General features: G+C 44.9%; 1 protein-coding gene across 2 annotated transcripts in view; it reads left to right on the top strand.

Moving 5' to 3' along the window:
* The window catches only part of CASZ1 (castor zinc finger 1), a 446,064-nt gene that overhangs the window by 101,463 nt on the left and 322,972 nt on the right, over window positions 1-21,629 (top strand). The window lies entirely within an intron of this gene.

The raw sequence follows: 21,629 nt of genomic DNA, 5'->3' as shown, positions 1-21,629 counted from the left end.
GCATGTTTTTACATGAGTAGAATGTGTCCTTTTATTTAAAATGCATCTCTGGGTTATTTGTGGGGCCTGCCTGGTATTTTTACATGAGTAGAATGTGTACTTTTATTTAAAATGCATCTCTGGGTTATTTGTAGCGCATAGGAATTTGTTAATTCCCCCCCCCCCAAAAAAAAAAAAATATATAGTCCGGCCCACCACATGGTCTGAGGGACGGTAGACCAGCCCACAGCTGAAAAAGGTTTCTGACCCCTGCCCTATACAGTATAGCTTAGGACCAGGTTGCCTGTTGTTTGTTAAGGGTGCTGGGAATTGCAGCTGTGGCTGGAGGGTAAACTACAGTTCCCAGGATTCTTTGGGAGAAGCCATGTGTTTTAAGTGCAAGGAGTAAATGTGAACCAAGTATTGTTTATTCTGATTGGAAGCAGCTCTCTGGGGTCTTATGCAAAGACAGGACTTTCCACTATGTGCTACCTGAACCCTTTTCACTAAAGATGCCAGGCCGTTAGGTGAACCTGGGACCTTCTGCTTGCACAGCAGGTGTCCTACCACTGAGCTGTGGTCCCTTCCCCCAAAATAGGGCTCTTCCCTTCCTAGCAAATACATTTGTTTGGAACAAACTGTGTACATGTCATTTTCCCATTGCGGTGCTCTTGTTTCATGGGCAAAAAATAGGCCCCAGCTGTTAATCTGGAAGTAGGCAAGCGTCTCAGACCGATTCCAGCACAAAACAGCCATGAGGGCAATGTGCCCGCTGCCCAGTGGAGATTTTGCATATTGTTATCTTGTTCCCTTAATCTAAAATGAACGTGATTCTGACCGACAGCATCTGTTTGCTCGATGCGTCTGGAAAACGTAACTCAGGCCAAAATTGTTGCTAGCTGAAATCTATGTTTATAGACAGGACCATATGTATACTGTGAGCCCAGATTTGCAGGCTACTGACATAAATAATCAAGTTTAGTGCATTCTAAGGGTCTTAGGGCTCACCCATACCTTTTGCCCCATGACTTCTAGGCTGCACTTTAAAGCTTCATGTCTGAGCAGTTTTTTAATTTTTTTGCCCAGCTGCTTTCCCCTGGAAAATTCACTCTTTACCGCTGAATCTAAAAAAACATCAATTCAGGTGTTCCATGGGTTTCCACTTACTCTGATTCAGAGTTAAAGAGCAGGTTTTTGCAGGCATTGGGGAGGGGGGAAGCACAGACACAGATCTTTAAAGTACAGACCTATGTCTAGAAACCTGGCACAAAAGGAAGTCTGGAGGAGCCCTTAGCTTTTGTTCTTTTTTTAAAAAAAAAATGTCAAGTTTCTAGTCCCCAAGGCTGTGAGCATAAGCTCGGGAGGATTTGGGCAATGACTCCTGCAAAACCTGAAGTCAAAATAGGATCTGAGCAGGATTTTAATGTATTGTCAGGGCTTTTTTTTAATGCTTTAACGTTTTATTATAATAGTACATTATGCTTCAATATACACAATGTACTACATTATTTATAAAAACATAAGAAGAACCTTGCTGGATCAGGCCAGTGGTCCACCATGTCCTGCATCCTGTTCTCATAGCAGCCAACCAGCTGCCCCAGTGGAAAGACCCCAAGTGCAGCTGTCTACTCCCCACATGTGGTTTCATGGTTCTATTGCTGTATGCCGTCTTGGGCGAACATGGTCCAGAAAAGCATCTTATAAATATTTAAAAATAAATAAAATACACCACTCTCCAGTGCTCAGGAGGTGAGGTTTCAGGACCCTGAATAACTGGCTGCTCCTCCTTGCTGACTTAACACAGTGGAATAAATTATGCAGAGTAAGTAAACATAAACCAATTTGCTTCGTTTGCACAAAATCAAGCAAGTCTTTGAATCCAGCTTTCCTTGGCACATAATTTGGGGTCCTTGGGAGCAGAATTTGGGGCTCATCCAAACTTCCTCTTGTCCCACTGATTTCCCCCAGGGGAAACCACTCTTTAGCACTCAGTCGGAGCAAATGGAAATTCGGTTCTTTTCTGGATTGACATTTGCTCTGATTTAGCACTAAAGAGCAGGTTTTCCCTGGGAGTGGAATGGTACAAGGCGGAACCACTTAGACTTGTGTCTAGAAAGTGTGGGTCAAGCAGAAAAACATTCAGACCCATGCTTTCTAGGCACGGGACAAGCGGATGTGTGAACGAGTTCTTTGACAAGTGTTGTATTCTCCTACTATGTCCATACAGTCCATACAGTGGTACCTCGCAAGACGAATGCCTCATAAGACGAAAAACTCACAAGACGAAAGAGTTTTTCGTTTTTTGAGTTGCTTCGCAAGACGGATTTCCCTATGGGCTTGCTTCGCAAGACGGAAACGTCTTCCAAGTTTGTTTCCTTTGTCTTGCAAGTTTGTTTCCTTTTTCTTGAAACCGTGCATTCAGGGGGTGCAGTTGCGACTTGATAACTCATAGCATGCGGTGTGGTAGCCTTTTTTGAGGTTTTTGAAGACTTTGGTGATTTTTGAAGCTTTTCCAAAATCCGTGCTTCGCAAGACGAAAAAAATCGCAAGACGAAAAAAATCGCAGAATGAATTAATTTCGTCTTGCGAGGTACCACTGTACAGGGATTCAGGAGATTGTAGCTCTGGTGGGGGTATACTACAGTTCCCAAGATTTTTGCAGGGGAGGCATGTGATTTAAATGTGAATTAATTGTCTGGTGTGTACACGCCTTAACACCATAAACCATACAGTTATCCAGTCTCAGGGTGAAAAAGGATGAGTGTGCAAAGAGACGAGAATGCCCATTTGTGCAACTTTAAGCAAGTCATTCAGCTAACTTTCAAGATAGGCCAATGGACCCAGCAAATAAGTTCATCTGTGGATATAATCTTTATCATGTATTCTGCTTGCAATGAGTTCACAGTCTGTTGACTCTGGCTTGCAGTGAATGACTTCCCCTTGCTACAGTTTCCCACTGAACCAGAGATCTGTAATTATTCAGAAAAGTGTTCCTACTACTAAGAATTTCAAAGCAGACTTGTCCAACAAAGTTCAGGAGGCTGCCAGCAGCGAGCGTAGGAGGGGCATGAAGTCATTTTGGACTCCCATCATCCAGTCATCTCTTGCCTCAGCAGACGTGCGGAGTGCTGTATAATGAGTGCCCCACTTTTGCCTGTTTGTCTCCTGAGACATGAGCATCTTCTTTCAAGGAAATCAATCTGTGTCTAGGATATCCCAAACCTCAAACCACAATGCATTGTTGCAAAGGAAATTCTCCTCCAACTAGTGGGATCACTGCAGCTTGTCTGAAAGGATGGCATGCAGTCATCCAGTGCCTACCAAATACTGCTTGCTGATGCTGAACACTACAACTTGCCCGTTGTCCGATACGGTGTTAAGCAGGCATTCAGATCCTACCAAATACTGCTTGTGACATCATGGGTGCTTAGCAATGCAGCAGCCCTGACAACATTGTTGCTCTTGGTCCCCCTACATTGTGGCTCTTGGCTTACCCTACAATGAGAAGTTGGAGCAGACTAGCTTACCAAGTGTGGAGAAGCCCTTTCTTTGTATAACTGAAAATGGGTGTTTCTATACTCAACCAATAAATCTGCAAAATTGAATAGATGGTGTTATGTGAAGTCTCCGTTGACTTTTCCGAATTCCTGACCCATCCCAACACATTTGCTTTTCAGGATATAGAATTGCCAAATTAAATGCTTTCTACCCAAAATATCTATTAGCAAGTCTGAAAATGCTGCAAAATAGGCTGCATGGAGAAGGGCATAAAATGTGAAACTGCACCCACAAATGCATAGCCTTCTACCGAGGATTCTGTTCATGGGATATATTTTTTTCTCCTCAAACAGGAGTTCTCAAATTAGCCAGATTTGTACAGCCCTGTCTGTACAAGCCTGTACAAAACCAATTCTCTCTCCTCTTTCCCAGAGCATGGCTGTGCACAGTGCTAAGTGGCTGGCCACTATGTCACTCAGGAATCCACTTCTCTTGCTCTGAACCTATTTAACCTATTTCAAAGTTAAAAGAAGCTGGGGGGGGGCTGTTAAAAAAGAAGTGACACATCTGACACCCACGCCTAGCATTTCTGAAGAATGGGGTGTAGGGGCAGAGGGAAGCTACCTTATACTGAGTCAGACCATTGGTCCACCTTGAGAGCCAGTGTGGTGTAGTGGTTAAGAGCGGTAGTCTCGTAATCTGGTGAACCAGGTTCGCGTCTCCGCTCCTCCGCATGCAGCTGCTGGGTGACCTTGGGCTAGTCACACTTCTTTGAAGTCTCTCAGCCCCACTCACCTCACAGAGTGTTTGCTGTGGGGGAGGAAGGGAAAGGAGAATGTTAGCTGCTTTGAGACTCCTGAAGGGGAGTGAAAGGCGGGATATCAAATCCAAACTACTCTTCTTCTTCTCCTTCTTCTCCTTCTTCTTCTTCTTCTTGGCTAACAGTGCCTCTCCAGAGTTTCAGACAGGGTGTGTCTCCTAACCCTACCTTGAGATGCTGAGGATTGAACCTGGAACTTTCTGTATGCAGAGCAAGATGCTCTACTACTGAGCTATGTCCCTTCCTAACAGCCAGGTTTCACTTGTGGCTAAAGGAAAGTAGGGAAAAGCAGAGCTTGCCTCAACTTCTGCAGCACCTCTTCCTTTCAGCATTTCTGCACATGCTTAGAATATGATTGAATAAGCACAACAAGGTTCTGTCCAGTCCCAGTCCTATTCAGAGCAAACCCACTGAAGTTAATAGACCATTAATTTCAGTGGGTCTTCTCTGAGTGAAACTTAGTTGACTATGTAAAATGTTTTACAAGCAACATCAGATCAGAAGACTTGGCCTTGGCATCCTCACTGCTCAGTCCATTTCTTCAATTGTCCGCAGCAACCCAGTTTGTGCACATGTCATTGTAGGCAAACACCGGCAGCGCTTCTCATCACTTGATTTTAGGCCCTGCACCTCTCATGGCTGTGTGTGGCACCTTTTCCCCACCCACTCCCTGCAATGCCTTCCCTTCTTTCTTTCTTTTTTACGGCCCAGCACCACTCTCCTCCTCCTTGTCCTCTTCTCCCCATTCCCTTCACGCTCGCTGCCTTTCAGGCTCTTGAGTCTTCAAGCTGCTTAAAACGCCTTCGGTTCCTGCAAGGGGCTCTGCTGGAACACGGAGATGAGGAGGAGGAGGAGAAAGTCCAAAATCACAGCTCAGCAAAAATTTGCCGGCTCTTGTGTTTTTGGCACACGCTCTGGCTTCTGTTTCTGTGAATCATTGTCCATTTCCACTCCTGGTGAGTGCTCCAAATGAAACTTACTAAGAATCTTTATTACTCCAAGAACAGGGATGTAATGGTCCAACCTACCAATCAAGCTGGCTGGCAGGATGAGACTCTCCTGGGAGTCGAGGGCACAGTGCAGCTCTAATCGTCAGAGGGTTGTTGATTTTTTTTTAATCCCCTCTAAGAAAAGAGCTTTTTGTAAAACTCCAGGACCACTCTCAATGTATCATAAACCCAGAACCATTCACAACTATCTTCTCCTTGTGTAAGAACCAGTGTAGTGTAGTGGTTAGAGGGCTGGGCAAGGACCTGGGAGACCTGAGTTCAAATCCCCACTCAGACATGAAGCTCACTGAGTGACCTTGGGCCAGTTGTTCTCTCTCTCTCTCTCTCTCTCTCTCTCTCTCTCTCTCTCTCTCTCTAGTCTAACCAACCTCACAGGCTTGTTGTGAGGATAAAATGGGGAGGAGGAAATCACTTTCCTTGGGGGAGAGGTAGGCTACACATGTAATAATAAATAAATAAATTACTAAAAGATGAAAAAAATAAAGTTTTTGGAGTTAGCACCTGCAGGAGCGTTACTGGTTTTTCTGTGAGGTGCTAAGGCTCACCAGACAACAAAAACCAAGTCTTTAGTATGATTGGCTCAGTTCCATGGAATTCACTGCCTATAGAGATTCAGAAGGCACCATTTATTTTAAACCTTTAAATCACAGAATTGTAGAGTTGGAAGGGACCCCCAAGAGTCATCTAGTCCAACACGTTCCAATGCAGGAATCTCAACACATGGTCCCCCATCCAATTTGAAACTATACCAGATTCTGCTTAACTTTGCAAATGTGCTAGTGGTTTCATTGCTGCAGCACACAAACTAGCCTGCTGAAAACATTTCTGTTCTGCAAGGCTTATGCAGGCAGTTAAGAAAGCAACTTTCCATAACAGTTTGTTGATAGTCTTTTGTCTTACGTTTTTACATGTTTTCATATGTGGTTGTAAACCAAAGTGGTTCTAAACCACTTTGATACGTATTATGAGATAGTGGTATATAAATATTTTTTATAAAGAAATACATATGCACACTTTTTTTTGCTGAGTGCCCACTGAAAATCTGTATAATGCATACCAGAAATCCAGATCTGAAACCTTTGGTGAGACTTTGGTGAGACTTTCTCCATGGCTGGTGCTGGAGGGTGGCAAAGTTGGATATTTTCCTGCGCTCCAAGCATAGCTGTCAACTTTTCCCTTTTCTTGTGAGGAATCCTATTTGGAATAAGGGAATTTCCCTTTAAAACATGGGGATGTTAGGATATTTCCGTTACACCTTAAAAGGGAGCAGGCTTTGTGAGTCGCAGAGTCTGCGTATTTCCTGTTCACAGGAAGTTTATGTTTTGTCTATTGCTTTCGTTCTCTCTGTGTGTCTGAACATCGAAGCAGGCAGTCATGTTTTCCCTTTGTTCTGATCAACGCTGAATAAAGTTGTAAATAATGCTCTCCTGAGTGCGCCTTTCGTTGTGCGAACTCTGCTGATAGAGCGTGCATGAGCTCTGGAATGTGGCAAGCTATTTCTGAGGCTTCGTGTCGCTAATTGACTGATACTGTATCTACGGGAGATCGATGGATCGTCCGGAGGCGACGTGGAACCATGATGGCCTCTGTCTCCGTGGCAGTATCCCAACAGGGAAAAGTTGACAGCTATGACTCCAAGACCTGCAGTGGGTCACATCTCTCTAACAATGCCACCATTTGCATTTTGCACAGAGCATCCAAAAAAACCCAAAAATTCCTTCCATGCCTGAGAGTGGATATTAAGGTGAGGCCTGAGGACCCCTCAAAATTCTGGAGCCAGCATGATCTCTCTATCTATAGCTTGTGGGAATTGCCACTGTGCAGTTCCAGGTTTCTCTTAGACTAGCTGTATGCATGCACTGCCAATCTATATGATATAATTTCCTTGTACGTATGTAGTTTTGCTACTTCTGTCAGGTGTTTAAAATTACATCTCATCTCATCTCCCACCCTGATAGCTGTTTAAAAATGAGAAAGAAAGAGAATCACACAGCTACAGTTAAAACAGAGCAAGTCTCTGAAAACCTGTTGCTGGGGATCACAGACTGTGCTCAGGACCAGCCTGCCTGCATCCTGAAATCATCTAATCAGCCACCAAAAGAAACCAGATGCTGAACAAATGGGCTTTTGACCTGATTTAAGCAGGGCTTTTCTTAAGACATATCAGCATAAACACCATATACAAGAGCCAATAAAAACACACACTTACAAAAAGCCTTGCAAGGTAGTATTTTTATTACCGTATGTTTTCTAGGTCCACTTAAAGGCTGGCAGGAAGAGGGCTCTGTGGAGTTCCTTAGGAAGGGAATTTCATAGTTGTGGGGCCACCATTGAAAAGGCTCCATTTCTGGAAGTTAACAGCAGGACTGAGAGTAGGGTCATTGATGTCAGTCTTAAGGCTCAGGAAGGTTATAATGGACATGGTAATTATACTGACTTTCATAGTAAAGTGAGGGCTGAGAATGGTTCTCCAAGCTATGCTCAGATTCACAAATGCATGTTCACTACTTTAAAAAAGGAAGTTGCTAATTGGTTTCCTTTGTTCCTTTACTAGAGATAAAGAGCCTTCACTCTACTTCTCAAAGGCTGCCTCATTTGTTCCCTAGATAAGTTACTGTACAATGCTGCGAATGTTGCCATTTGCCACCCTTTGATCATATAGTCATAGATTTGAAAGCATCCTTAGAAGTCACCCAGTTCAACCCCCTGCCAGCTCAGTCCAGGAAGCTTGCATTCCTGATAAATGGCCACCAAGCATCTGCTTAAAACACTTCCAGTGAAAGTGAGCCCACCACCTCCCAAGGAGACACTTTGTTCTGTTGTCAAAACATAAGAATACTGGAAGTGGCCATTTAGTGCAGCATCTTGTACTCACAGTGGCCAATCAAGTGGCTTTGGGAAACCTGCAGGTAGAGCATAATTTTATGAATTTTTCTGAAATAAATAAGACAACAGCCCTCCCCCATAGTTATGCATCAGAGCAAGCTTCCCTGCAATGTCCACCTATGTGCCCTAGAATCCTTGGTTAGGCAACATGAATGTCCTGCTTTGTGCTGTTTGATCTATGGCAGACCATTCATACAGTAGACCAGCCTTTACTCCTCAGAAAATCCAGGAGTGGTGTCCATCGAGAACATCCTCTGTGCAAACTCCATTGGAAACTCAACTGCCGCACTGTCTTTTGTGACTCCTGTGCATCCCGACAGGATGCTTGCCCAATGCCATTTCCTCAGATTCCCTTCAATGCAATATATAAAATCCAGCATGGTATAGAGAGAAGTTTCCCTCCCTCTCTCATGACACTGGAACTCATTAGAAAACCCAAGATAGACAGAAGGGACCTCTTCGTATAGCGTGTAGATGAATGGTGGTATTTGCCCTCACAAGACGTAGTGATGGCTATCAACAAGGATGAAACATTGATGGAGGAGAAGACTATCAATGGAACTAACCCTGATGGCAATGTTCAGGAGATATTGTGTGTCTGGGTACCACATGGGTAGTGAGAGTGCTGTTGCAGTCATGTGCTGCTTGCAGGCTTCCCATAGGCATCTGGTTGGCCACTGGGAGAAGAGTATGTTGGACTCGATGGGCCTTTGACCTTCTTACCTTCTTAGGCCGGGTTTCAGTGAGAAGATAGCAAGGACTTCTGGAGGTGAGGTTGCTCGAAAGGGAAGCCGGGACTTCTGCGGGTGCCAATGAGCCACAAAAACACTTGGACATGTCTCTGGTGGAGCAGAAAGTCTAACTCTTAATGAGCAAACTGCATGCGCAGCATTACTGGCTTGAAGAAAAGCCAGAGGGGGGTTGGTTGCCTCATTTTCATGGAGGGGGGCACTCAGCTCTCCTCTTTGGAGGATGCCCTTCACCCGTGCATAGGATTTTCTCTTGTCCCACTGAGAGTGGGCTCAGTGCCACTTTATACTTTGGAGGATCATTAGCAGAAATCATTAGCTATAATACAGCCTCCCCCATAAATCTTGCCCCCTCCCCCTGCACCTGGACTGCTTGTCCATGCCTAATTTCCATCTCCCTAATTTTATGATTTGTCCCTCATTTGATGAGAGTCCCTTCCATTAATTGTGTAGTAAGTGCTTCCAGCGAAAAGGCTGCGGGGCTGACCCCATCTTGGAAAGACAACGGTTTGGTCTTTCCCCCCACTCCCCTCCCACCACTGAAGGATGGAGGTTCTGCTGAAATGTAATTGTTTCCCCTTCAAAAGGGCATTGCTCCAAATCTTAAAGGCACAGCAGCACTTGCGCAGTGCTAGGGGGGCTGCAGGATAGGGATGGCGGGGAGACACTCGTTCTCTTCGTTTTTCAATGCAGACCATCTTAAATCACACTTTCTAAACCAATGCACAAAAAAATGCAGCCATCCTCCAAAATTTCTCTGAATTTTGTAAGGCACGTCTCCAACCTCCCCCCAAAAAACCACAAATGAAAATGTGTAGCTATATATGTATGCATAAAAATGTGCCTGTTAGTAAAATATGAGAAATAAGATACAAAATGTATTGTATTAGAGAACATTGCTTGCAAAAGAAAACATGTATATTGGGCAAAATTGCTTAAGAAGATGCATATATCACAAGAAGTGCATGTGGAAATGTGTGTGCAAACTTCTCAAAAGTAGGCTGGAAAAATGAGAAAATTGACTGTAGGGTAGACAAAAACTTTGGGTCAAACTCTGGCTCACGGTGTCTCCTGTAGAAGACAGGGATAAGGGCAAGGGGGAACTCCCAAACTGTGACTTGTATGTCCTTCAGTTGTTCAGAATAAAGGGAAGAGGAAGTGAAGCCCCTTAAAATCTCCTGATTTTGAAACCCGGGGCCCTTCCAGACTGATAATTTATTGTAGGTGTACTCTGCAGCATGTTCTTGTCACAATAATAGTGTGTTAGTAGTGGTGGATTTATTCTCCTTTATTAGTTGTTCTGGGATGCTTCCCCAGTGCTACCAAATGATTGCAATCCAGAGAAGCTGCAGCGCAACGAAAGCAGGACAAAATTAATCAGAACATTTGTGGTATTAAAAAGTTATAGGATTTCAGTAGGAAGTTATGGGCTATGCACTGGTTGATCTGACCACCCCAAAACCTTTGCAGGCACAAACAGTATTGAAAGTGGGATGGTGTGTGACCATCCTGATAACACTGTGAGAACTCATCATGAACACACAAGAGGACTCTGGTTTGCATATGGGGCAGAAAGGGAGCTGTTTTTGCTTACATGTAAAGGTTAGGAAACCAATATTCACTTGTCCCATACAAGTCGGAGTGAGACAAAGGCAGTGGATAAATGGAGGAAGAGAAGGAAGGGCCGTGTGCTCTCCATGAGCAGTCTGAAGAAGAAACTGAAGAAACTAAAGAAGAAACTGAAGAAGAAACATGGCTTGGCCAATCACCTCCAGACAGGCTGAAGCAGGAATCTGCTTCAGCCTGCCCATCGAAGGCAGGAGGTGCAGACAAGGGCACAGTCCAAAACAGGGAAACCAGTTAGCTGAGGAACTGGAGGAAATCACATGTTGAGAAAATGGCAGGAGGCTGAGTAGTCAAGCAGGACAGCAGAGAGTAGAAAGGGTCACAGGCAAGAGTGAATTTAGAGTCCTAGGTATGGGTAGGAGAGTTCTGAGAAAGCAATTTCAGAAATCAGAAGCCACATGAGGCCAAAGTCAGGCTGGAGTCATCATGATCCAAGATGGTGGCAGCAGCAGCAGGAAGGAGAATGGAGCAGAACCTAATCACTCAGGGCAGCATGCTCAGAGTGAGGAGCAAGCTCCAATGCCAGGGATTTATAGGGTTTAGTGGGCTGGGATTGGCCTGTTGGTATCAGGTGATGCTCAGGCAGGCTGGTGACTGGATGACACCCTTCAGACCAGGCTGACTGAGGAACCAGAGTGGCTGTGCTGCAGGAGGTATGGTGCTGGTGCCTGGCTGTTGGAAGTCCTGATCTGAGACCATCCCTTCCAGCATCAAAGGCTGGAAGACATGGCAGTTTCACACATGGACCACTTTTGCCTGAGCAGAGAATGTGCATAGTGACTGGGCCGTGTTGGAGGTATACCTAGTTTATCCTGTCAAGCTGGACACATTCCCCAACATTGTTTGAAGACTAGGCATACCGACCACAAAATATGCACGACCCCCTCTTTCCTCATTGGTGCACATTTCCCCTGATGCGCCATCTGTGTGCACAATGGCTGGTGTTCATATGCATTCCCTGGCAAATTCATATTAATCACAACTTTGGCACACTGGGGGCAGCAGAGTTTTGTCAGTCCATATCTTCAGTCCTTTCCTGCTGCGCAACTGGTTTTCCTCACCAGAATGTCAGGAGTAGCAGCAGCTGCAAAGAGCACAGCAGCTGAAGCTTCAGAAGAGGGTGAAAGGACTCTTCGTTTTTCACCATGCAGTTGGCAGTTGCCGACTGTCTCATTCTCACAAAGGCTGCGACTTGCTTCTCCAAAGACAGCAACAGGCGGCTTGGCTAAAGAGCTGTATGTGCCAACTTTCTCCTTTTCTCTACTCCCCCACCCTGGGCTTCTCTGTGTTAAGTCTCTTCTTTAGGAACATCTTAAGAGTCTTCCTCATCCCAAAATGCTCCAAAGAATCAAATAATGACATGAGACTATTTGCATAATGGGGTGTATCCATGTATGTCCTACTCAGAGTAAGCATGTTGAAACTAATGGACTTAGGTTAGGCTGTATAAATCATACACTTAAAGCCATTTGTTTTCATGCAGAAGGTCCTGGGCTTCATCTCTGCCATCTCAAATTAAAGAATCCTTGTCAAGGGTGCTGGGAATTATAGCTCTGTAAGGAGTAAACTAGAGTTCCCAGGATTCAGGGCATGCTTTAAATACATGGTGTGTACACAGCCTTAGTCATATCTATTAAATAGATCTACTCTGAGTAGGACTAACATTGGTTACAACCCAATGTATTCATTTACTTAGTTATTACCATCATTTTTTGCCCTCCCCTTTTAATTGCAAGATTAAAAATAAACAATTTTTTAAAAAGGCACCCAGATAGTTAAAAGCAGTCATTCTAAAACAAGCAACCAACCAAACCAAAGTTAAAGTATGTTTTGAAAATATGGGAGCATAAGAAGGTATTTGCCCAGCTCTGAAATGGAATGACTGAGTTGCTAAGCAAAACTTCTTGAAAAGAGAATTCTGCAGTCAAAGAACCACCACCGCTGAGAAGGCCCTTGATCTCTCTGTACCAGTTCAGAAAATATGCAGAGCCAAATTTAAGACTGTGGTGCTGCCTAACCCCTACATCTGCATTCTGAACAAAAATTGAAACAGATGCCACATCCGCACCGTACATTTAAAGCACTCCTATACCACTTCAAGAGACATAGATTTCCCCCCAAGTTTGTTAAATGTGCTGAGAGTTGAAAGGAGACCCTTAGCAAACTACAGTTCCCAGGATTCTTTGGGAGAAGCCGGAAATTGGTAGAAGAGTGTGGATGGTGTGGAAGCGACCAGAGGAGCCCATCAGCTACTTCACACATTCCACCACAAATCAAGCAAGCTCGCCAACCTTTATCGACGTGCAACATGTCTAATGCACAGATGCAACAAGCAAATTTCCCCCTTCCCCAAAAAGTGAATGCCAGAAGCCAATCCACTTCTAAGAAGTGTTTATCTCATCTTGCCAAAGCTGCACTCTTTGACTCACCAGAGCTGTAGCTCAGGAGTATAGCACATGATTTGTGTGCAAAAGGTCCCAGATCTAATCACTGGCATCTCCAGGTAGAACTGGAAAAGTAGTTTGTCAGCAACCCTGAAGAACTGCTGCTAGTCACATGACATTATTATTATTATTATTATTATTATTATTATTATTATTACTACCAAACCACCCTTCATCCGAAAATCACAGGGCAATGTACACTAGTCGCAGTAGACAATACTGACCTAAATGAAGCCACAGTCTGACAGCTTCCTATGAGACCATTCAGTGTTTTGCCAAATTTTTATTACAGCTAGAAAAATGCCCTATGATCATCATCAACTGAACTCACTGTTTTTGTAGAACTGTGGAGGATTTTATGCTCGGGTTGTACTCTGGGCTGAAAAAAATATATAAATCAAAACTGCATACCAAGCAAAGTGGCATTCGGCCACCTTTATGAATTACGAAGGTATGCTTACAGCACATCATGTGTTGGTCATGGAGACCAGCAAAGAGTGATTTACAATGTAATGAAGCCATATCCTCTGACCACAGAAGACCTTTTCCAGCTCCTCTTGTCAGGGCTGGCCCTACCATAAGGCAGAATGAGGCAGCCGCCTCAGGCGACTAATTTTCAGTGTCATGAAAGGGCATCAAAATGTTAGGTTATTTAATTGATTGTTGTTGAATTTTTACTGGCAGGGATGGGGAGAGGTGCTTTTCTGCCCCAGGTGTCAACATTACTTGACTAGCCTTGGGTATTATGGACTATGTGCCTTGACAATGACTGTGTTATACCTCCCCTGTCGGAGGCAATATGTTTCTGAATTCCCATTGCTGCAAACTGCATGAAGGGAAACTTACTGTTCCAATCAGGTCCTGCATGTGGGCTTCCCATTGGGGCATCTGGCTGGCCATTGTGAGAACAGGATCCTGCACTAGATGGGCATTTGGCCTGATCCAGTAGCAAGGCTTTTCTTGTGTTCTTAGGAGGGCATTTGCTGCTCTGCCCCAGGCAGCAAAATGTCATGGACTAGCCCTGATTCTTAGGGCTCGTCCACACACCTGCTTGTCCCGGAACGAACATCAATTGGTTTTTCTGTGGATTGCCATGGGTTCCGATTCAGCGGTAAAGAGTGAGTTTTCCAGGGAAAGTTGTGGAACAAATGATTAAATGCTTGGATCCATGCCTAGAAAGCACGTGACAAGTGGAAAACCTCTTTGATCTGTGCTTTCTAGTCACAGAACAAGCAGGAGTGTGGGTGAGTCCTTATAGCTACTGAAATTCCTCAAACCTGCCTTGACCTCAGTGGTACAGCCATTTGTTTTCATGCAGAAGGTCCTGGGATTCATCCCTACCATCTCCAATTAAAGGATCATTTAGCAGGTGGCGGGAAAGACCTTACCATAAGTTCCACCAACAGGGACAAGGTTGTACTGTAGATGCAGCAGAGTCAAAACACGATCCAGAGACAAAGTCAGGCAAGGTCTATATCACAGGCAGTTGAGGCAAACACGGCAAGGCAAGGAGACTAGGAACCAGAGACCTGTGCCATCATTCTTCAGTTTGGACCCAAACTTTTTGACATCGGTGCTCTTGGGGGCTAGAGAAGCAGCTCCACCTCCTCCTCTGACAGTTCCAGGAGTTTTTCATCAGGTGTCAGCCTGGAGGGATCATTGGCATTGGATTGGGGGGGCTGCCTGTTCCTCGAGGGCCTGTGGGGCGTCTGGAACATCCTCTGAGAAGTCTATGCCTGGTACCAGGAAAGGGCTTTGCATGGCAGTGGGGGGTGGGGGTGGAGCCAGCTAGACAGAGGAGAAGAGACTCTCATGCAGTACATGCCAAACCAAAAGGAAAACTGACAGGGACAGAATTAGAAGAACCCTACTATGTGGGATGGGACGCGGGTGGCACTGTGGGTTAAACCACAGAGCCTAGGGCTTGCCAATCAGAAGGTCAGCAGTTCGAATCCCCACGATGGGGTGAGCTCCCATTGCTCAGTCCCAGCTCCTGCCAACCTAGCAGTCAAAGCACATCAAAGTGCAAGTAGATAAATAGGTACAGCTCCGGCAGGAAGGTAAACGGCATTTCCGTGCGCAGCTCTGGTTCTCCAGAAGCGGCTTAGTCATGCTGGCCACATGACCCGGAAGCTGTACGCCGGCTCCCTCGGCCAATAAAACAAGATGAGTGCCGCAACCCCAGAGTCGGCCACGACTGGACCTAATGGTAAGGGTCTCTTTACCTTTACCTTACTATGCAGGATACATCTATGCACCAGACCAAGCCAGAGCAAGTGTCTCTTTCATTTGTTATTTGTGTGAATATTTAAAATAATGCAGTTTATATGGTAAGGTGTGATCATATATGTAGCTAATTTATAAGGACAGATACCTCTGAGTACATTTGGGTTAATTTCACATTGTTAATATTTCTCTGTGTACAGTTGGAAAAAGGAGAGAGAGGGGAGTTGGGGGAAAAATGTTATTTGGACCTGTTTGAAGGTCAGGTCTCCACAAGGTTATCTGCCTCCCCCCCCCCCTTGAATCTGTAAAGTAATGGTATTCACACTCAGTACTTGAGAAGTGCTTCTTTTTATAGCCCTTCCAGATGACAAATAATCCCTCTTTTTGAAGTCCTTTTTAAGGCATTGTTTCCCTGGGTGCAGAGAGCACTTTGCAACTGGCTTTTCTTGGAAAGGAGGAAATTCCAGCCCCTTTGTGCTCAGAGAAGGGGGTGGAGAGTGAGAAATCCTCCTGACCTCCTAGAGCCCAGCACACACGCTCTTTCACCAGCGGGACCCTGTGCAAAGAAGGTTAGGCAAGTGGGCAAGTGTAACAGGAGACTCTTCCCCTGCTCCCTACAAGGGATCTGAGGCAGGGGCAGGCAGGTCACATCCACATCATATACTGAAACCACGTGGCTCCCCCTTCCCAAGGAATCTTGGGAACTGTATTTTGTTAAGGGTGTTGAGATGGCAGCTCTGTGATCTCCTCTCCATACGTATTCTGTGGCCCTGGTGGAAACGCTCCCCGCCCCCGTTACATGTGCGCATGTGCGTGCACACACACACACACACACACAGAGAGAGAGAGAGAGAGAGAGAGAGAGAGAGAGAGAGAGAGAGAAATCCATTGATGTGGATACAAGCCAAAAAATTAGGCCCTGACTCTGGGGTTTGAGGCAACTATTTTCCAGTCCTGTCAGGAGAGTCCAGAGATTGAATTTCTTTCTGCATTCCAAGCAGGTTTTCTACCTTTGTGCTCTGGTTGCCATGTCAGCCTCCATGACAGTTGTGTTCCTTTTGCCAGACCTTGGTTTGTTTTCCATCAGCACAGGCCGTGGCACCTGGTACAAGCCAGGCCTTTACTGCCCCAAGGCTCTGGAGCAACTGTCATCCCTCAAGTGCAACGCTCTACCTCTTTGCTTCCTTTTGGAAAGAGCTGCAAAGTGCATCTTTTTCTGCTGGTGTTTGGTTTAAGACGCAAAGAACCTGGTGCTCTGACAGGTTATCAGCAGACACCTTTTACATTTTCAGTAATTGCTTTTATGACATGCTTGCAGTTTCACCATCAGCCTGTTTCATCTGAGCTTCAGGAACCTGAGTTTTTCAGGAATCTCTGAAAAGCACCTTCCCTGAAGCTTTGCAGATCTATCGAAAAAGGATTGATTAACTGATCAGGTGCTTAAAGGCCTTACCATCCATTGGTCAGAACCTTTTTGGTCAGTCTCGGTGTATCCAAGTGGCACTGAGGGTGCATCTGAAGCATGCTGAGGTGTGTGTAGCACATTACCTGGTGCAATGGATGCACCAAGGAGACCTAGTGAAGCTCACTGGGTGGCCTCAGACATGCCATGATCTCTCTATTCAACCTACCTTGCAGGGCTGTTACGCAGACAGCAATGGATAGTCTCAAGTATAGTAAAGGTAAAGGGACCCCTGACCATTAGGTCCAGTCATGGCTGACTCTGGGGTTGCGGCACTCATCTCGCTTTATTGGCCGAGGGAGCCGGCGTACAGCTTCCGGGTCATGTGGCCAGCATGACTAAGCCGCTTCTGGCGAACCAGAGCAGCGCATGGAAACGCTGTTTACCTTCCTGCCAGAGCAGTACCTATTTATCTACTTGCACTTTTGACGTGCTTTTGAACTGCTAGGTTGGCAGGAGCAGGGACCGAGCAACGGGAGCTCACCCCGTCATGGGGATTCAAACCGCCGACCTTCTGATCAGCAAGTCCTAGGCTCAGTGGTTTGAGACAAAATTGTAAAACAAATAAACAAATAAATAAATAAAATTAAAGAACTGATTTATTGCAACATGTGACAGAATCTGATTTCCTTTCATTATGTTAGTCAGATGGCCCTGGTTTAGGTGGGGAGACGTAATAAGAAGAGAAAAATTGAGGAAGAACACCCTTTTTTGTGCCCCTGCTTTGCTGGTACCCTAAGCAAGTACTTATTCTGTCCATTGGCACTGGCAAAACACTTTTCTGAGAGGCGGTCAAATGCTTTTTGGGACACAAGTGTTACAATGTATACTTTACCATGAGGAACATCCAATGTTTAAAGCAAACTTCTGTGAAAAGGGAAGGGATTGGGCTTGCTTTGCTGGCGGGGGCCAAGCAGTAAACAAACTGCAAAGGACTCTATATCTTTAGAAAAGGAGCTGTGTGTAAATGATCAATAATAAACAAGGAGGTGGCGGACAGAGAAGGGAGGGAATCTTAAAGGAAGGAGGGCTTGCCATGAGCTGATTGGGTGAATAAATGGATTTCTCAGGTCTCATGATAGCAAACGATATCTCAAATGTATTAAGTCACAAAGAAAAATTAGATAGTGTAAGCCGAGCCATCCTGCATGGGGTGCTGAACTTTTTCGATGACTTTAGAAGGCCGTGTTTACAGTAACTCCAGCTCACAGCTCAAGGAAGACGCAAGCTGTTTGGGAGAGGAGAGGAACCAAATCTCTCTCTCCCCCAGCCCTTTTTATGTACCCCAAATGCACATGCACCTGTTCTCTTAGGCAACTTGGTTTAGATACTGTTGCCTTTTTCTGCTTTCTTTTATTGTACTTTGCTTTTTTATCATGAAAAAAGCACATAATATATGTATGTATTTTGCTTATCGGGGGTGATAACATTGAAATGGAACACAAGGCCATTTTAAATAGCAGTCAATTGCCTTCCCCACCCTGATAGGGCCATTAGCTGTTGCCTCTCCAGATTTTTCCACATCTATATTCCCAGTAGTTGTTTTTATTTTCCGTTTTTGGCAGCGGGAAATGGTTTAAGGAATACTTTAAAAGGACCTTTAATCCTTTAGGGGTGGAAAATAAACCTTTCAGGGAAGTACCGGTATTTTTTGTAAAATAATCATTCCTGGCTTAAACAGCCCCCCCCCCCCCCCCACACACACACACCACACATTGAAAGCATCTATAAAAGCACATGGCTTCCTTTCCCAAAGAAATATGGGGAATTGCCATTCATTAAGCTTGCTGTGAATTCTAATTCTGTGAGAGGTAAACTACAATTCCCAGAATTCTTTGGGGAGAAGACATGACTGTTAAAGGGGTATACTGTAAATGTGCTTTAAACGTATGGCATGTATGTCACCATGTCACATTCACACCACACATTTAAAGCATATTGATGATGTATTACAACCTCTAGGTTGGATTACTGCAACATGTTATACATGGGGCTGCCTCTGAAGACTGTTCTGAAACTTCAGCTAGCCCAAAATTCATTGTCCAAGCTGCACATCAGGGCAAGATGGTTTGAGCATATAATGCCATTCCTGGCCTGAACAAACTGGCTGCCAGATAGTTTCCGGGCCCAATTCAAAGTGCTAGTTTTGACCTATAAAGCCTTAAATGGCTCAGGACTGCAGTCCCTCAAGCACTGCCTCTCCCCATATGAACCGGCTCAGACTCTGCAATCAACATCTGAGGGCCTTCTTCATGTGCCTCCTCCATAAGAGGTCCAAAGGGTGGCAACATGAGAACAAGCCTTTTCTGTGGTGGCTTCCCATTTGTGGAATGTTCTCCCTAGGGAGGCTTGCCTGGTGCCATCATTATACACCTTGAGGTGCCAGGTGAAAGCATTCCGAATCTTTCAGGCCTTTGTCTAATTTAACAATCTATGGCCTTTCAAACTGGGAGGGGATATTGTTTTTGTTTGTTATTGTGATATGTATTTTTGTGTTTTTATATTGTAAACCTCCCTGTGATCTTCAGATGAAGGGTGGTATACAAATTTAATAAGTAATAGCAATAATAATACCCATAAGAGCATAATAATTACTTTCCTAGACCTGTATACTCAAGCACCATTCCTTCTGTTTCTGATGATCAGTCTGTAAGTGCCATTGATTATGTGGCCAAAATGGCCCCACCACAGAGAAGAGGGAGGTTTTTGGGTGGTGGCCTCCCTTCCCGCTGAGATACAACTATCATGGACTCTAAATATTAACTTCACCCCTGGAGGCGCACTCCATTGCCTCTTGAGACAAGGCAGGAAAGACTGACCAGGTAACTTGTGTGCCTCCTTTGGCTGATGCACCCCCTCATGTCTCTTTATCTTTAAACCAACCTTGGATTAGACTGCAGCCCTTCAAAAAGGGGACACCTTCAAATAGAGGACAGTCCTCTGTAAAGTAGGACACCCTACACAGTTTATATTACCAACCCACATTCTGCCCCCTTGTTTGCTTGTACATTTGTTTGATCATGTCATCCCAGAATGTGAACATACCACGTCCTATAAAATTTCCAGGGTGGCTTATGAAAACAAGAGAACAGGATAACAGTGTTGGGAGGCCAAGTGGGCCTCCCTGGGTAGGGAGTTATATGGGCTGTCACTACACAGAATGTGACACTCTGGTCACTACCAACCCTATCTCAGGATAAGCAGTGTCAAGGACAAGGAGTTGGGTTCCTCTTCATCAGGTGATGGAGACAAGCAAAAGGCATGTTGGGCTGGCCTCTCCAAAGGTGACCTCAATACATATATGTAGGCCAGCCAGGTGACTGCCAGCTTCTTTTGTTGTAGTGAATTTCATCCATTAATTACACGTTTCACAAAGAAATACTGTCTTACATAATTCTGTCTACCTAGTACACTTCTTATGATATGCTGGGCATATCATAGGTTGGCATGAGTTTCCCAGGCTGGGTTGAAGTAGCAATGGCACATCCCATGAAGGCAAGGTAATATCCAGAAGACTGGGGTTGTAGCTGATGGAGTACAAGTTTGGTCCAGTAGATCAGAAGCCAAAGTTAGGTTGTGCAGGATTGCAATCGGTAATGTAAAGCACAGTCTGTCAGGACCCTGGACAGGTCACTGTGACTGGCTAGAATTTGCCCAAACACAGCTGTTGTCTCAGCAGCATGCAGAGGTCTTCTGAGGTTGGTTGATCTGGGTTTGCTGCTAAACCCACCTCCTCTAAGGAGCTGTCTGTTTATTATGCCATTGCTTGTTTCTGTTGATGTAAAGAGAAAGGCCATAGCTTAATGGTGGTAGACAGTACTGAGCTAAATGGACAGTACATGGCAGCTTCCTGTGCTTGTAATGTAATCTATTGTACAAAGGTCACCACCACATCCATTCTTCCACCCACTTTTTGTGTCTGGCCCTGGCCAGCTCTGGCATCTCCCCCAACTGCAAGGGAATGGAGTCCTCAGGCTGAAAAATGTTCTATTATTATTATTATTATTAGTAGTAGTAGTAGTAGTAGTAGTACCCCACCCATCTAACTGGGTTGCCCCATGCATTGAAATATATGTTGGGGGGCACACTGCAATGAAAAGCCTTTGCAGAAGAGGAAAACCAGACAAAACCGCCCCCTCCCTAACTAGCAACACACCTGCACAATTCCTTGCCCCTAGGCATCCTTGGAGGGCAGGGAGGCTTGAGACAAAGACTTTGAGGCTCATCCGAGCCCTCAGATCACATGAAGGTCTTTGAGGTCCCGCCAGGTCTGATTTGATTAGTATTCCGTATTTATAATATCTCCATAATGGTAAAACAAAGGAAAACAAGCCCAGAGAATGCATTTTTAATCATCAATCATTGTTCTTTGTTTGTTGTGAATGAGTGGCAAAGTGGGATATCGAGCCTCCTGTAATCTTCTGTTTTTTCACCTCAGCTGCTGCAGCAACTGAGTGTGCAAGAAGGCAAATGGGAAGGGGGGTGGGGAGTGAGCAATGTAAGGCTGCCAGATATAAAATTCAGAACAGGGTCACTTTCGAACAAGTCTCATGCAAAACCTAAGTAGGAGAGATAAGAAGACATGTGAGGGAGGCTATACAAGGCATGGTTAGTTAGAAAAGCTTATTTAGGGCCTCTGTGAACTGGAGTTTTTTGTGGGTGCCTTTTGGAACATGTCATTGATGCAATACTACTGCTTGAGTGTGGGTTTATACTGAACTGTCCACACATCGTTCTGCTGTATCAGTTGCTCTGTGATGCTTCCCCAGTGTTACCACATGCAGTCACCTGGAGGGGCACACTTGCACTATAGAAGTGGGAGAAAAACCAAACGTGGAGCATTTGTGGTAGAAAAAGTAGGATTTGCACTGACTAGAAGCTGTGGGGTTTGCACTAACTGAAAACAAAGTGGCATGTCCACTGCCAAAC

Source organism: Podarcis cretensis (genome assembly GCF_951804945.1).
Source record: "Podarcis cretensis genome assembly, chromosome: 8".
In the NCBI taxonomy this organism is placed as follows: Eukaryota; Metazoa; Chordata; class Lepidosauria; order Squamata; family Lacertidae; genus Podarcis; species Podarcis cretensis.
Note: the sequence above shows the minus strand (reverse complement) of the source record. Positions and strands in the feature narration are given on the sequence as shown.